Source organism: Notamacropus eugenii, chromosome 1, assembly GCF_028372415.1.
Source record: "Notamacropus eugenii isolate mMacEug1 chromosome 1, mMacEug1.pri_v2, whole genome shotgun sequence".
In the NCBI taxonomy this organism is placed as follows: Eukaryota; Metazoa; Chordata; class Mammalia; order Diprotodontia; family Macropodidae; genus Notamacropus; species Notamacropus eugenii.
In genome coordinates, this window is record NC_092872.1 from 756,353,596 (window position 1) to 756,370,243 (window position 16,648).

The 16,648-nt window shown below is 41.2% G+C and overlaps 1 long non-coding RNA gene across 1 annotated transcript in view; it reads right to left on the reverse strand.

Moving 5' to 3' along the window:
• LOC140528869 (uncharacterized) overlaps nt 1-14,617 on the reverse strand; it is a 159,563-nt gene extending 144,946 nt beyond the window's left edge. The window contains exon 1 of the long non-coding RNA XR_011975328.1: nt 14,490-14,617. This is a non-coding gene — a long non-coding RNA (uncharacterized lncRNA). The remainder of the gene's footprint in view (nt 1-14,489) is intronic.
• Between the last annotated feature and the right edge of the window lie 2,031 nt (nt 14,618-16,648).

Below are 16,648 nucleotides of genomic sequence, written 5' to 3' on the forward strand. Positions count from 1 at the left end.
GAGATGACAATAATTGAGGGTTAGCTCAACAAATTATGATATATAAATGTAATAGCATATTCCTGTGGCTTTAGACAAAATAAAAGGACAGATTCAGAGAAATTTTTATAAACTTATGCAGAGTGAAGGAAGTAGAAGTAGGCCAACCATTTATACACAAGTAAAGTAAAGGAAAACATTTTAAAAGACTTCAGAACCATGGTCAGCTCAGGCTCAGCCCTCAGGCTTCCAAAGGCTGAAGATGGAACCTGGCAGCCACCTGTTGGCAGAGGTGTGTTGGACTGGAGATGCATCATGATGGAGAAGCAATGTGAGGCCTTGTTTTGATTGATTGTTCTTACTTGTTACGAGGAAAGGCTCTTTTTTAAGGGGGAGTAGAATAAATGAGTGGGTGGTGATAATTATGGGACGAGGAGAATCAATGAAACATTTTCAAGTACGCAAATGAATACAGAAGCTTAGAAAGGGTAATTTCATTATGTCATATTAAATTTAACATACATTTTCAAAAACAGTGTAAGGGCAGCTAGATAGTGTAGTGGATAGAGCACCGGACCTGGAGTCCAGAAGACTCCTCTTCCTGAGTTCAAATCCAGCCTCAGACACTTACTAGGTATGTGACCTTTGGCAAGTCACTTAACCCTGTTTGCCTCACTTTCTTCATCTGTAAAAAATAACCTGGAAAAGGAAATGGCAAACCACTCCAGTATCTTTAGCAAGAAAACTCCAAATGGGGTTATGAAGAGTTGGGCAAGATTGAGAAATGAATCAATAGTTCACAATTTCACATGTAATTCTCTTTTCTGATTCTTCGCATATTGAAATTTGTTTCTGTTTAGGTACATGATGAAAAGCATTTTAATTAAAATAAAAGAGGAGTTTGGACCTAATGACCTCTAAGTTCCTTTCCAGCTTCAAATCCTGCAATCCCATCCACAGGGATGAAATCTAGGCATCTTCTCTGGCTGTCCTTCATGTCTGGAATGTTCTCCCTCCTCAGATCTGCCCTCTGAAATCTCTCACTTCTCTTAAGTCCCAAGTAAAACCCCATATTTTCCAGGAAACCTTTCCCAATTGCTCCTAATTCTACTGTCTTTCCACTGTTAATTATTTCTCATTTGTTCCATATATACCTCATTTTGTATAGATTTCTTTGCATGTTTTCTCCCCCATTAGATTGTAAGTTCCTTGAGGAGAGGGGTTGCCTTTTGCCTCTCATATATCCTCAGCATGTGGCACATAGTAGGCACTTAATAAAGCTGCTTGATTGATTGGCATACACTCTATCAAACCCAGTGTGGTCCTTCCCAGTCCTGGTGCAAATTAAAAAGAGATGAATCCAGCAGCTCCTGTTGGTCAAATGTTAACAGATCTTTAAGACCCAGCTGCAAGTCAGGTTGTGACTGAACCCACGTCTTCTTCAGAAAACCAGTCTTTACCGAGCCTCTGGGTGTTGCCACCCCTTGTACAACTTAGCATTAAAAACTTGCTCCATGTAGGGAGGGATGTCAGCTTGCCCTTCTCTCCAACAGGGAGTTTTCATGGCCTTCCAGAATGAGTGCTAAGTCACCATTGTCCCAATGCCCTTTATCAATACTGTGGGATGCATTTGGGGGGATTTGGGGATTTTTCACCTCATGCCTTAGGGTACTTGGCAAACGCTCCTAGGTTTGACTGGAATGGATGGAAGGACTTCAGGAAACATTAAAGACTGAAGAAATATGGGAGCATATGTGACAAAGCTGATGGCTGCTTGAATCTAACCTTCTAGGAGCTTAACAGCTGATACACATAAATATATGTATAATATCTACATGTATGTGTATTTATACTCCTTGGTATAGTTCAAAAATTTTTGTAGCAAGTCCAGATGGCGAGGCACATACAAATCCTTAAATAAGTTTTTAAACAGGAGTTTTGCTGACATTCTAGAGACCCACGCATTTTATTAGCATATGCCTCCTTGTCAGATTTTAACAGTCTCTGATATTAATAAAAATACTTAGCTCGCAAATAGCACCTAGAAAGTTAAGGACATGAGACTCTACAGAACGAGAAGGACAGAGAACTGTGTATCATCCTGGGTTGGCAGAGGTGAGGTGATAACAGACCCAGAAGGAAGGAATCCAGGTTCAATCTGACTTCCTAGTACTTTGGACTCCTCTCATAATACAGTAATAATTCAGCCAGCAAGAAGAATAACTGCATGATATAAGCATAAAATGCTTTCCTCACAATAAGAGAGGTAGAAGATTAATAGGATATTATTCCTTGTTTGGGGAAGAGCAAATTAAGGCTCAGAAAGGTGTAAGGACTTCCCAAGATCCCACAGCTAGTAAGTGGCCAAACAGGACTTTACGCCCAGCTCCTTCAATTTTGAATGTAGTGCTCCTGCATTCACACAGCAATTTGTTTTAAGATTTGATCAAAGATGCTTCCTGTCCAATGGCATTCTCCTTACTGGGGAGAAAACCACAGAAAATTACAATTAACAATGGTACATAAAAGGGTATCTGAGAGTTGCGAAGCTCACAGTTCATAGTTATCCCTTCAACATCATGACTTTCCCCATCACAGTTTCAATATCTCATGAGTCGGCATAAGAAATTAAATGAGAATTTGGGAGAAGTTTTCCAGAAGCTCCAGGCAACACATGAAGGTCAGCAGATGACAGAAAAAGTGTAAACTCAGAAATGCACAAAATACATGTGTATACAAATCCTATAGTATTGTATAATACTAACTCAAATTTTACTAGGTACTATAAACACCTCATAAAAGAAAAAGAAAAATTCGGATTTCTCCTCTGGTATGAAGGAAGGACCAAAAATTTTTATGCAGATTTTCCAGGTTGTGGAGACACTGCACCTCTAACCTCTGCAATGTGGAAAGGTAACTGTATAACTGTGCTAGACCTGGAATTACAAAGACCTTGGTTCAAATCCAGCCTCAGCCACTTACTAGTTCTGTGACTCTGGGCAAGTAACTTAACCTCTGCCTGCCTCGTTTTTCTTATCTGTAAAATAGGGATAATAATAGCTCCTATCTCACAGAGTTGTTATGGGGATCAAAGCAGAAGGCATACTTGAAGCACTTTGTCAGCCTTAAAGAACTAAATAAATGCTATCTATGATTATACATTATTGTTGTTAGATCACATATTTAGAGTTAGATATCTTAGAATTTATTGATTCTAGCCCCCTTATTTTATAGATAAGGAAAATGAGTCACTGATTTTTTTTAATCTTGTGCAGGGGCATACAGTAGTGCCTAGGGTGTCTGAGGGACAATTTGAACCCAGACCTTCCTAATTCCAAGTCCAGTGCCATTTCACTACACCATGCTACTATTATTTTACCTCTTTCTCACAGTTCTGTTGGAAAGCATGAGAGTTATCACTATACCAATTTTACAATGGGGAAGCTGCTGCATACAGTGCTTAATCGACTTGCTTATGGCCATATTTCTAGTAAGTGTCTGAGGTAGGACTGGAACCTTGATTTTCCAGATTTAGAGTTAGGGTAGCCACATACTATGGAGGGCTTTGAACAACAGGAAAAGTTTAATCTTGAGTCAGTAAACATGAGCTACAGTAGAGGTATAATCATATCTCTATACACCAAAATATGACATGACTAGATTTATGCTTAAAAACAATTTATCCAAGTCTCAATAAGAAGGATGCATTGGAGAAGGGGGAAAGGTGAGAGGAAAAGCCCTATAAATAGGTTGTTATAATAGTGCATGTAGGTGGTAGTGATGATCTATACATTTTTTCTTCTCTTTCCTTCCCTCTCTCTCTCAAAAGGATATCTGCCTATTTCCCAAATTTCTGTCTCCTAAGTTTGTGTACCTTCCTTTTTACATCATCTTTTAAATGTGATTAACTTGATTAAGCATGATATTGCCAACCTATGTGTTTCTTTGCTCTAATGCAGCACAGAAGGAACATGAGAGTGTGCCAAGCAATGGAGAAAGAGAGATTTTGAATCATGGAATCTTGCCAAAGCAGTTTTCTGACTGGGGGCTCGGAATTATGGAAAATGAATTGGTTATTTATTTTTCATGATTTCCAAGGCAGAAAAATAATCATAATAATCTGTAAACATAACAGATTCTCATCATGTGCCCTGTCTTTCTGTTTGTAGATATTCATGTACTCAATGAAAAAACAAGCAGAAATGAAGCACCTACAATTTCAAACTCAGTAGAAATTTTTCTGAAAAAAAACCATTCTGCTTAATAAATAGTATTACAACTAATTTTTATTCATGTTTTGATTTTTAGTTGTGCTTTGCATAGATGTGAAAAACAAGAAAGTGAATTTGATTGGACTATAGAGTAAAAGAAGGGAAGTGATACGTAATGAGACTGGAAAGAATGGTTGGTGCCAAGTTGTAAAAGACTTTAAATGCCAAAAAGAAGATCCTAAATTTGATCCTAGAACTAATGGGAAGCTATTGAAGCTTAGAGATGACGTGGCCAGTCCTGTACTTTGGGAAAAATCATTTTGGCATAGGATGGAGGGGAAACACTTAAGGCAGTGACATCTACTTGGAGGGAATGAGAACCTGAACTAGACTGTGATCTATGAATGAAAAAAAGAATCAGATGTGTAAAATATTGGGGAATTGGAAGTGAACATATTTAGTAACAACTTAGATATGTAGGGTGAGTGAAAATGAGAAGAATACAGTGACACTGTTCTAGCCATGAGATGATCTGGCTGGGGAAGATAAGGACAGCAGAGAAGTTTTTTGGAGAGAAGTATAGATTTTCCCAATGGCACCTTCCAAGCCACTGCTGTAGGTATCCACCTTGGGGTTAGTTTTTAATTGTTCTGAGAGGTTGATGCCTGGGAAAGAACGAAGGAGGTAGAGGCAAGAAAAAACTTTTACAATGGAGGGGAAGAGGGAGTAGGTGAAAGGAAATGAGTGAGCCTTACTCTCATCAGATTTGGGAATAACATACACACTCAATTGAGTATGAAAATTTATCTCACCCTACAGGAAAGTAGAGGGGAAGGGGATACGATGGGGGGATGATAAAGGGAAGACAAAAGGGAGGAGGAGGTAATCAGAAGCAAACTTTTTTTGAAGAGGGATAGGGTCAAAGGAGAGAAGAGAATAAATGTGGGCAAGGTGGGATGGAGGGAAATATAGTTAGTCTTTCACAACATGACTATTATGCAAGTGTTTTGCATCACTACATATGTATAATCTATATCAAATTGCTTGCCTTCTCAATGATGGTGGGTGGGGAGGGAGGAGAGGAGAGAATGTGGAACTCAGTTTTAAAAATGAATGTTAAAAATTTTTTGACCTGCAACTGGGAAATAAGATATAGGTATAGAAATCTATCTTGTCCTACAGGAAAATAGAAGGGAAGGGAATAAAAGAAGGGGTAGTGACAGAAGGGAGGGCAGATTGGGGGAAAGGGTGATCAGAATGCATGCCATCTTGGGATGGGAAGAGGAGAGAGATGGGGAGAAAATTTGGAACTCAAAATCTTGTGGAAGTGAACGTTGAAAATTAAAATAAGTTAATTTTTTTAAACATTTAAAAAATAAAGAAAATATAGCAATGAAAAAATAAAATCACAACAGTGGGGAAAAAAAGAAAGAAGGAGGCTTGAATTGCCATATGAGAGGGTGGAGTGGGGGAGTAATGGGTGTAATTGAGATATAATAGCTGAAGGGTCCTTGTAAATGATCCCAATGATTATCTGGCAAGAGAAGGAGGTGGCAGATCACATTAGCTATTGATTAGGGACAGTGGCAGGTTATAAATATATCTATGTATGTGTGTTTTATATGTATGTAAAGCTATATGTATGTATACATATATACATACAAGTAATGAAGATAAAGATATAGAAATAGATATAGACGTATAGTGTGTGTGAGTGTGTGTGTGTGTGTGTGTGTGTGTGTGTGTGTGTGTAAGTATGTAGTTCATGTTGCCACCTTCATTAGACTGCGTTCTCCCTGAGAGCAGGGACTATCATTTTCCTTTCTTTGATCCCCAGTGATTATGCCAAGTGTCCAGTAGGTACTTAATACATGCTTATTGGCTGATTGATCATCTCCCCATTCTTTAATTGGTTGAAAATATACCCCCTGGATTTATTCCATTGTCTTTCTAGGCAGCTACACATCTCACTTCTATAGATTTAATGACCATCTCTATGCTGATGATCCTGCTGCAACCTCTTCCCTGACCTTCAATCTCACATCTGCAATTCCCTTTCTGACATCTCAAATTAGATGAGCCGTAGATACCTTAAACTCAAATCTAAAATGAAACTCATTGTCTTTCACCCCAAAGCCCTCCCTCTTCCTACCTTGCCTATTACTATACAGGGTAATAGTCATCCTGGACTCCTCTTTATCATTCATCTCACACTCATATCCAGTCTAGTGCCAAGGCCTGTCGATTTCACTTCTGCAGCATCTCTCAAATATGCCCCTTCTTCTCCTTTGGCATGGTGACTGCTCTAGTGCAAACCCTCATCATCTCACCCTTGGAGTATTGCCATAGATGACTGCCTCAAGTCTCTCTCTACTCTAATCCATTCTCTATTCCACCTAAACAGTAGATCCAACCATGTCACCCCCTCTTCCATAGAGGGCTGACTTCCTATCACCTACAGGATCAAATACAAAATGCTCTGTTTGGTATTCAAAGCCCTTCAGAAGCAGACCCCTTCCTTTTCAGTCTTCTTACACATTGTTCCCCAACATGTCCCCTTGGATCCAGTGACACATGACCTCCCGGCTATTCCATGAACTAGACACTGCATCTCTCAGCTTTAGGCATTTTCTCTGGCTGTGCTGCTCCCCATGCCTGAAATGCTGTCCCTCATTGGTTCTGACTAGTGACCTCTCTAGCTCCCATTAGGTCCCAACCAAAATTCCTTCTTTTACTGGAAGTTTTCCTCAACCCCATGTAATTTTAGTGCCTGTGCTTTATTAGTTTATCCTGTGTACAACTTGCTTTGCATACAGTCATTTGCATGTTGTCTCCCACTAGATTGTAAGCTCCTTGAGGGGAGAAACTGTCTTTTGTCTTCTTTGTAGCCCACTGTGCTTGGTACAGTGCCTGGCATATGGTAGGTTCTTAATAAATGTTTACTATTGATTAAGTGTATGAGGCAGGACTCAAGTCCAGGATTTCCTGATGTCAAGTTCAGTGTTGTATCCACTGCACCACATGCCTCTCGAATCAATCACTCTGATAAGGACAAGTTGAATTAATGAAATCAGTTGTTGAATGACAGCCTCTAAGAGGGGGCACATTGGGCTTCATGAGAAGAATGTTTTGGCTTTTATATTAAAATCTATTTAGACAGGATGAATAAAGGATTCAGCTTGTACTTTCCTGCTCAATTTGCTGCAGTGCTCACTAAGAACAGGGTTCACTTTTACACAATGAGGTTGGATGCAACCTTCACTCTCCATGGTTTAAAGCTACTCAAATGCCTAAAGTACTTTTCCTATATTCAAGTGAGCAAAACTTATCAAATAACGCTTTTAGTTGTGTGAAACAGAAGAAATCACTAGCCATAGGTGAATATGTCAAAATGAAAGCCTCCGTAATTTCCATTAAACTTTACAGTTTACAAGGTCCTTTCCACACCAAAGCCAGGATGATTACCCCCATTTTGTAGGTGAAAAGACAGAGATTCAAACAGATTAAGTGACTTGCTCTAAGTGGATAGAAAGAGCTTAGACTGGGATCTAGGAACTCCAAGGCCAGCCCACATACACACACTCTTTTCATTACACCACACAGCTTCTTCACAGTGAATGCTCTCTGGAAGTCAGAAGGTGAAAGAATTTGACCTAGAGAAGGAAGGGAGGAAGAAATGGAGGGAGGAAGGAAGGAGAAAAGAAAGGGAAGGAGAAAGAACGGTCAGTGAATATCTGGAGACATAAGTGCTGAGTTCTTCTAATAGATGGTGGAACTAACCCATCATGTTAGGAAGCAACTTCTTGTGCCCCAAGGAATGATTTTCTGAACCTATTGATGGCAAGAGGTCAAAGGAAGAAGAAAGGAGTGGGGGAGTTGATGATGTCTTACCAAAGGGGACTAAATCAGCAATTTGTTCATCTGAAATTCCTGACAGAGAGGTATGTCCTATCTCCTCAAGGCATTATCTGGGAGCCTTCCAAAATGAATCCACCCTAACAACCACTGCCCACTCTTGGTGATTCACAAATGATACATCAGAAGGAACATTGAGGATTCTGAAGTCCTCAGGGGGAAAAAATCTGAAATCCTTGGAGATAAGGTTTTTATCACCACTCCTGAGTGAAGACAGAAGATGCACTAACCAGCAAAGAGAGAAAAATCAGGAAGTGAGTGAGAGGAATAATGACTGAAATGTCAAAGCTGTCAAAGTCAAGTCAACAAGCATTGAAGTGTTTACCTTCCAGCAAGCACAAAGAACCCCAAGAAGGGGCAATAAAAACAGAGAAACCAGGAGACAGAGGTGAGGAAGAAGAGCATACCAGTCGGGGGAACTGTCCTTCACCCCTGTCTCACATAAAGAGGGGGCCCTTGTCCTTGTCAAGGAAAATCCCCCACATGCCCAAGTGACCCCATTCAATCCCATCTTTTCCAGGAGATTCCCCTTTATCATCCCCCACTCTCTATTTATCTTCAATCTCTCCCTGTCTACTGACAACTTCCCTACTGCCTACAAACATGCTCACATCTCTCTTGTCCTAAAAAAAACCCCTTATTTGATCTATCTATCCCCACTAGTTATTATCCTACCATATCTTTTCTCCTGTTTGTTACTAAACTCCCAGAAAAGGTCATTCACAATTGGTGCCACCATTTCCTTTCCTCTCCCTCTCTTCTTAACTTTTCAAAGTCTGGCTTTCAGCCTCATCTTTCAACTGGAACTGCCCTCACCCAAGTTACACATGATATCTTAACTCCCAAACCTAGTGGCTTTTTCTCAATCCTCATCTTTCTTGACATCAAAACATAACTCACTATCTTTCTACCCAAACTCTTCCTTCCTCTGAACTTCCCGCTTACTGTTGAGAGGACCATCATCCTCCCAGTCACTCAGGCTCACAACCTACGGGTCATCCTCGATTCTTCACTCTCTCACATGCCCCATATCCAATCAATTCCCCAGTTCTATTGGTTCTTCATTCGTGACATTTCTCTTTGAAACCCCCTTTTCTCCTGTGATGCTGCCACCACCCTGGTGTACCCCATCACTTCACACCAGGACTTGAGCCTGCTGGTGGGGTTGCCAGCCTCAAGTCTCCCCCCACTCCAATTCAGAAATCTACTCCAACACCCAGGGGTAAAATCAATCTTCCTAAAGCATGGATCTGACAATCTCACCTCATGACTCTAAATCCAGTGGCTCCTGATTACCTCCAGGGTCAAGCATAAAATCCTCCATCTGGCCCTCATTCTTCTTGCATTTTTCTCCTATCTACTTTTTCTAAAATCCAATGACATTGCCCTCTTTACCACTGTTTGAACAAGACATTACATCTCCCACCTCTAGGAATTGTCTCTGGCTTTCCCTCAGTCTGGGATTCTCTTCTTCCTCATCTCTGCTTCTTGGCTTCCTTGACTTCCTTTAAGTCCCAGCTAAAATCCCACCTTCTACAGGAAGCTTTTCCCAATTTCCCTAGTGTCTTTCCTCTATCATCTCCCATTTATCCTGTCTATTAACGTGTTTATACCTACTTGTTTCTATGTTTTCTCACACATTACACCATAAACTCCCTGAGGGCAGGAGCTGTGTTTGTGTTTCGTTGTATCCCCAGCACTTATCACAGAGTCTGGTACACAGTAGGTACTTAATAAATGCCTATTGACTGACTGATTAAAGGATGAGCTGAACTCCTAGGTCCTTTCCAATTTGGGGAGTATGCAATTCTACAGACTACTGGGCCCTATCCTGGCTTCGCAATTTCTCATAATAGATATGGAGATCTTTGACAAGACTCGGGAAAGAGCTACACAACAAATATAGGATTAAAACACAAGAGTTGGGATGATTTTTGACTAGAAAGCTTAAAAGATGGGTGAGGCTTACAATGTTTACACGTGAGCAAGTTTGCAGAACTTATTCTACTTCACCCCCCAATCAGATGCTCCTTCTGAACTCAGACTACACATCCCTGTTCTGCCTTGTTGGATGACTGAGTTAGAGTGGCCAGAAGTAGCTTCCTAACTCAGAGTTCACCTGCTGAACACCAAGCACTTACTTGTCTTTTGTTCTGTCCTGATTATAGCACTTACTGCTGAAAATAGCACAATAACCTCTACACTTAGTTCAGCACGTGATGAACCTGACTTCAGCAGCAGCCCAGAGGAACAAGGTTGAAAATCCAGATAGATTTGATGTCCTGGACTGAGTTACTCAAGGAGGTTACAGGGATCATTGTAGGGATCATTATTCACTTCATGAGACATGAGGTGGAATTGCAGCAGAGAGAGAGCCGGGGTTGGAGTCAGGAAGACCTGAGTTCAAATTCTAGCTGTCATCTACAGTAAGTCCGTGCCAAAGAGGTAAATGGCTCCAAAAAAAGTCCATAGCCCACATCCTAGATCCAAATCTACCTAAGATACTGCTGAAAAATATGGGAAAAAGTGGATAAACATGGGGTGAAAGAGACAAATCCAAAAGCACAATATAAACAGGAAGGTAGCCATGAAAATGAAAAGAGCATGAAAAGAATGCGAGATTCCAAGTAATTGAACAGCCAGTGGAGATTCTGGAAGAGATCAAGAACTGAATGTCCTTGCTATCTATAGAGAAGAGGGATAAGACAACCAGGGCACAATGCTGGGCACATCCCCCCATGTGCTCACTGAATGGAGAAGGGGTTTCTGTCCTATTTCAGAAGAGTTTTGTTGTTAGAAGAGAAAGTTCCATTTTGCCAGGAGAGGAGATATTTCCAGAAATGGCTGTTTTAACACAAGAGACATTAATAAAACTTATTAAAACTAAAATATATGTATGGTCCAGCCCCCTAGATTCACAACCTTAGCATCCCCTCACCCACACATCCAATCAGCTGTACATCTCACTGGTTCTGCCTCCACAGCTTCTCTCCCATTTGTCCCCTTCTCTCCGCAAACCTCTTCACTTCTTGCCTGAACTATTGCAATAGATTCAAAATTGGTGTCCCTGTCTCAGTCCTCTCTGGTCTCTAATACATCCTTTTTGGTCCTGCCAAAGGGACTTTCCTAAAGAATGGCTCTAATCCTGTTACTTCCATGCTCAATAAACTCCCCTGGCTCCCTCTTACCTTGGATCAAATATAAATTTTTCTTGTTGGCTTTTTAAAGCCAGCCTGGGCTTGCTCTCTTTCTGGTTTCATTATATATTCTCCCTGCTCCCTCATTCTCTGGTCCTGCCAAACTGGCCCTCGTTCTGTTTCTCAAACACAGCTCTGGCTCCCATCTCTGCACCTCTGCAGTTCCTCTTCAGGGAATCCTTTCCTTCCTTTCGGTTACAGTTTCTTCATGAAACCCTGCCTTATCTCTTCAGCTGCTCATACTCTCCCTCCCTAGCTACCCTGTAGTTATTCCCTACATGCTTATCTATGTTCTGTTTTTCTTTCTTGTTCAAATACAGGCACGTTGAAGGCAGGGACTGTTTCAGCTTTTGTCTTTGGGTCCCCAGCCATAGTACAAAGCTGGCACATAATAGGCACTTTATAAATGCTTCCGGGTTGTGTGATGGTTGAGCTGCTTGAATGGAGTAATCCATTTTCACCTTTGGATGCCTCTCATTACTAAAGAGTCATTATTAACATCAGTAAGCACTTATACACTCAAAGTTACTCAATGGTTATTTCCATTCAATCAACACCTGGGGCACCATTTACTCTGAAACTGAAGTGAGGGGAGATGGTCACTGGCTGTCTTTTGGCCTCTTTACACCTTCTGCTCCTTACACTTGGTTTGTCCCTCTGGAGCCAAGCAGAATAATGTTAATCCCTTCTCCATATGCCAAACCTCCCAACACTTAAAGAAAGTGCTCCTGTCCCTTATTCCCATTGAATCTCTCTTCTCCAGCCAGATTTGTGCTCACGAAAATGAGTCTTCCTGATTCTAGGCTCAGCACTCTCTCCACTGTACCACCTAGCTACTTTCTGGTACATAGTAGGTCCTTAATCAATGTTTGTTGACCAGCTGATCTGATGTTTATTATCAGATGGTCAAAGAACAGGGTTACTTTCCTATCATTACTTAACCATTATCTGCCTCAGTTTCTTCTATTGTAAAATGAGGATAAGGAGGGAAAAAAAGTACCTATCCCCCAAGCTCAGTATGGAGATCAAATGAGACGTTTGTAAAACAATTAGCTTTGTATGTTAGTTAAATTAAGCTTATGAAATAGCTACTATACATCAATGTCTGATACATAATAGGCATTTAGTAGATGTTTCCCTCACAGGCCCTTTTGGAGCAGTCTGGTGATGTCTGTGGACCCCTGCTTTTAAATGCATAAAATAACTGGGGTATTTCTCATTATCTCTTCTTGCAGGGGTTTTGTGGTTTTTTGGTTTTTTGGTTTTTTTTGGTGATATACAGGAGTGTTGATGATTTATGTTATGTAAATGCTTACTTTATCCCATAAGTTAAAAATAAATAATTTTTAGAATAAATGCACGCACAAAATAAATGAGATTATGAAGGGAACCAATTACATTCAAATGAACTCGCCAAAATATTTATAAAGCTCGTTCAGAGACTTCAGGCTGCCTCTCTAACCAGCCAGAGATCCAAAAGGGCTCCATGTGGCACTTGTGCTGAGCTTTGAAAGGAATTAGAGATTCTAGGGGATAGAAATGGGGAGAGAATGACTTCAAGGCAGAGAGGCCAGTCTACACAAAGGCTGGGACCGAGTATCCTGTGGGAGAGACAGCAAAAAGGCCAGGTGAGCTTGAGCAGGGCATGCAGGAAAGCGAGGAATGGCCAATCGGTCTGGAAAGCTCATCTAAAACAGATTTGTGGGAGATGTTCAACATCAGGCAGAGAAGAAAGACCTCAATTCAAACTTCCCCCTTTTGCACCCACTGGCTGTATGACCCTGGGCAAGTCCCTTAAATTCAGTGCCTCAGACAAGATTCTGAGTGACGGAAGAGCTACTGTTCAGCGTTGGTGAAGAGTATCTCCACACCAGCTCTGGATTCCCACAAAACAAAACCCAGCTATGGAGACTGTCAAACTTTCACTGACCCATCAATGGGGGGTGGGAAGAAAGGGTCCCAGAGGTGTTTGGGGAATGGTCCTATGCCCTGCAGCTCTGGCTTTGTCTTTGCTTCCCCTCCAGCCTCCTAGATCAGACAATTACATAACAACTCCTTTCAGGGAAGCCCTCAGCTATTGTCTCCTTTGTGACTGCAGAAAATCGTTGCCTTGAAGAGAAGCTCCAATTTTCTCCCTAAAAGAACTTCCTTAGCATCTCTTTTCAGGATCTTTCCTGAGGTAGTTGAGACTGGCTGGAACTGGTTTGGGTTAAGGGATTCAGTGAATGCCCCTTCCCCTTAGTGACCATTCCAGGAGGCCTCCCATCACCAGAGGATTTAGAAAATGGTCCCACCTTATCAGGCGACCTTGCAAGGAAAACTGAGTTGTCTCTTTGATAAGTGGGAGAAGGAAGGCTATCTCACTGGGTCCCTCAAGCCTGCCAGGGTGAAATGGGAGGGAACAGCTTCATTTGGTGTAGGGTCCTGGAAATGCTCATCCTTCAACCTTCCTATCCGAACATGAACATGTTCAAACGTCATAAAGTAGCAAAAGTCAAAAAAAGACCGCGCATTTACCAAACATCTTCTGAAAGCAAAGGAAGATTGCTGAAAACTCTCTGGAAAGAGTCAGAAACTTACTAGAGATGAAAGCCAATATCCAAACAGTTTGTTGGGGGCAGGGGAGGTAAGGCCTCACTTGGAGCATCACCTTTCTCCCTTTTAGCACATTTCTCAAATACCATCATCCTCATCATGGTGAGATTCTCAGCATAATTTTGAAACAAATTAATTTTTCTTTGGACTTCCAATTTTCTCTCCAAAAGCCATTTCATGCTCATTTTCCAAAAGATCTTCATCCTCATCACTTCTAATGAGCCTTGGTGGTGGCACCAGCAGAAGAAAAGGAAAGCAAGGCCAGAAAGTTATAGGAATACCACTTTAAAGCCTTCCAAGTGCAACAGAAGGCATGGCTTTCTGTTTCCCCTAAACAGTAATCAAATCTTTCCACACAAGAATTCACCAAAAGGGAAGATTCCAGGCTTTCACTAAATGCTCTGCTTGGGCTTATCCATGCACTTCTTGCTGGCTTATAAACACAACCCCCGCAGACTCTTCTACTGTCAAAGATCTTGGAGCCCTGACTCAATTGTTTGCTTTGAGTTGGAAGGGACCTTTAGGACCATCTAAGTCCAACTGCTCATTGACAGATGTGGAAACTGAGCCCCAGAGACAAGGGAAGACTTACCATAGGCACGTGAGTGAAATGGCTATATGATCATTTCCACACAAACCACAGATGATTCAACAATCCTTCTGAAGACCTTCAGGAAGGAACAGATCCCACCACCGTCTCTATATTAACTTGCAATTGCTTTTGCTAGTAATCATTTATGTCAAATTCCAGCAGCAGCAACTTGGTTACCATGGTTTTCTCATGGAAACCAAGGGGCTGGAATGGATGAGATCATGTGTTCTGATTATGTCATCAGGACCCTCATCATTTGGCCAGCCAGCTTGTTTTTTCCTGATGGAATGCAGTCATTATTTTAACTTCATTGACAGGAGAATTAATTCAAAAACACTGAGCTAAAAAATAAGCTTATGGGAGGGGGAAGTATTTATTAAGCAACTGCTATGTGTCAAGCACTGTACTGAACCATTCACAAATATTATCTCACTAATTTGGGGTACAAAGCCTGGAGAACTTGGGTCCCCTTTTATCAGCATGGAAATCATCACGGTTCTCCATTCTTCTATGTATTGATGAGAGAAGCATGTCAGGCATGAAGGCTCCAAGTCAGTGGAGTATTGGAACTAAGCCAGATGGTCAGTGGAAGGGACATTGAACTTGGGTGCTGGACTGCAGTCAAGAAACCTGAGTTCAAATCCTGCTTCAGATACTTCCTAGATGTGTAACAAAAGCACATTATTTAAGCCTCTCGGTGCCTCCATTTCCTATCTGTAAAATGTAGATGATAATAATTACCCCTACCTCAGAGGTTTACTGTATTAAATTCCACAATGTCCAAAGGATGTCAAAGGATCTTCATGCCTTCCCATCTTCCCTTCTGCACATAAGCCATTCTAGAGATGTAGAAGTTGTCTGACCCAGTTAAGACATTAGCAGCTTGAGAACACCAACTGTCTAGCTTCCACTTGTATCCTTGGAGCCTGGCACTTAATAAAAGCTTTTTTCAGATTCATTCAGTTCAATCTGAACTTCACCTCCTGTGAAAAATAATTCTCATCAGTGGGATGTTTTCCCTTCTTTCTGGTGTGATTCTGAATTCAGACGAACATTTCTATCCCAATATGTCAAGCCTTGCACTTAACTGTATATGCCAGGGAGGATGACAAGGCTCCTACATGCAAGAAATCTGGCAAGTCAGACATTGACACCAAATGAGAGCACAACCAATTCAGCATGGGGTCAAAATGAAGGCAGTTAATCAAACAAGCTCTTTTCTTTACCATTATTTTAATCAGGGCTAAAAATGAAGCAGCAGGATTTTTTTCCCCATTCTGTAAGACCAGGAGCATTTTTCACTATTTTAAAATTGGAGATTTCAATCACATCTAAAACTCATAATGCTCATAATGAAATGTGCCAGTTGGAGCAGCTTTCTCCTAATAACCAAATTCTAGAAAGTTGGCATCCTTCAAATCCCAGAATCTCAAGTAAAAAGGATAAAAATGTTCAGAATCACAGTGAGAGGAAGTATCATCTATCTAGTGGGGAAAGTTCTGGGCCTGAAGTCAAGATGCCAGGCTTGGGACCCCACCACAGGGACCCACCTACTATCTGGATGAGCCTGAGCACATGATCAAACCTCTAGGGGCTCCCCTTTCATGTCCATAAAGTGGGGGCAAAAATACCCTGCCAGCCTTATGGAGATGTGCCGAGGAAAATGATTTCTAAAGCTTAGGATAATAACATTGGTGACATTATTACAAGGCCTGGTAGATTCCCATGAGATCTGAAAGGGCTCAAGAAATGGTGAAGTTCTGAGACTTCTTGTGCCAGAGCTGCCTGGCAGGAGAAAATTTCATGCCTACTCTCAAGCATCTTGCCAATCCAATACTCCGTGGTTATCATCTAGCTGTGTCTGTTACTATTGCTTTATTGTTATTGTTCTAGGCAATCTAGTACTGTTTGAATGTAATTGTGCATCAAGTCATCATTGAGCACCCTACTATGTGCCTGGCACTGTGGAAAGTGCTAGGGATACAGACAAAGACAAAAGACAGTGTTTGATTTCAAGGAACTCGCACCCTCATAAGGGAGAAAACATGCAAATAGCTAACATTTAAGCCATACTATCCAGGAAAAAAAAATGGACATAATCCAGAGTGAGGGCACTGGAATATTCTGATGGGTTGGGAAAGGCTTCCTGTAGGAGGTGG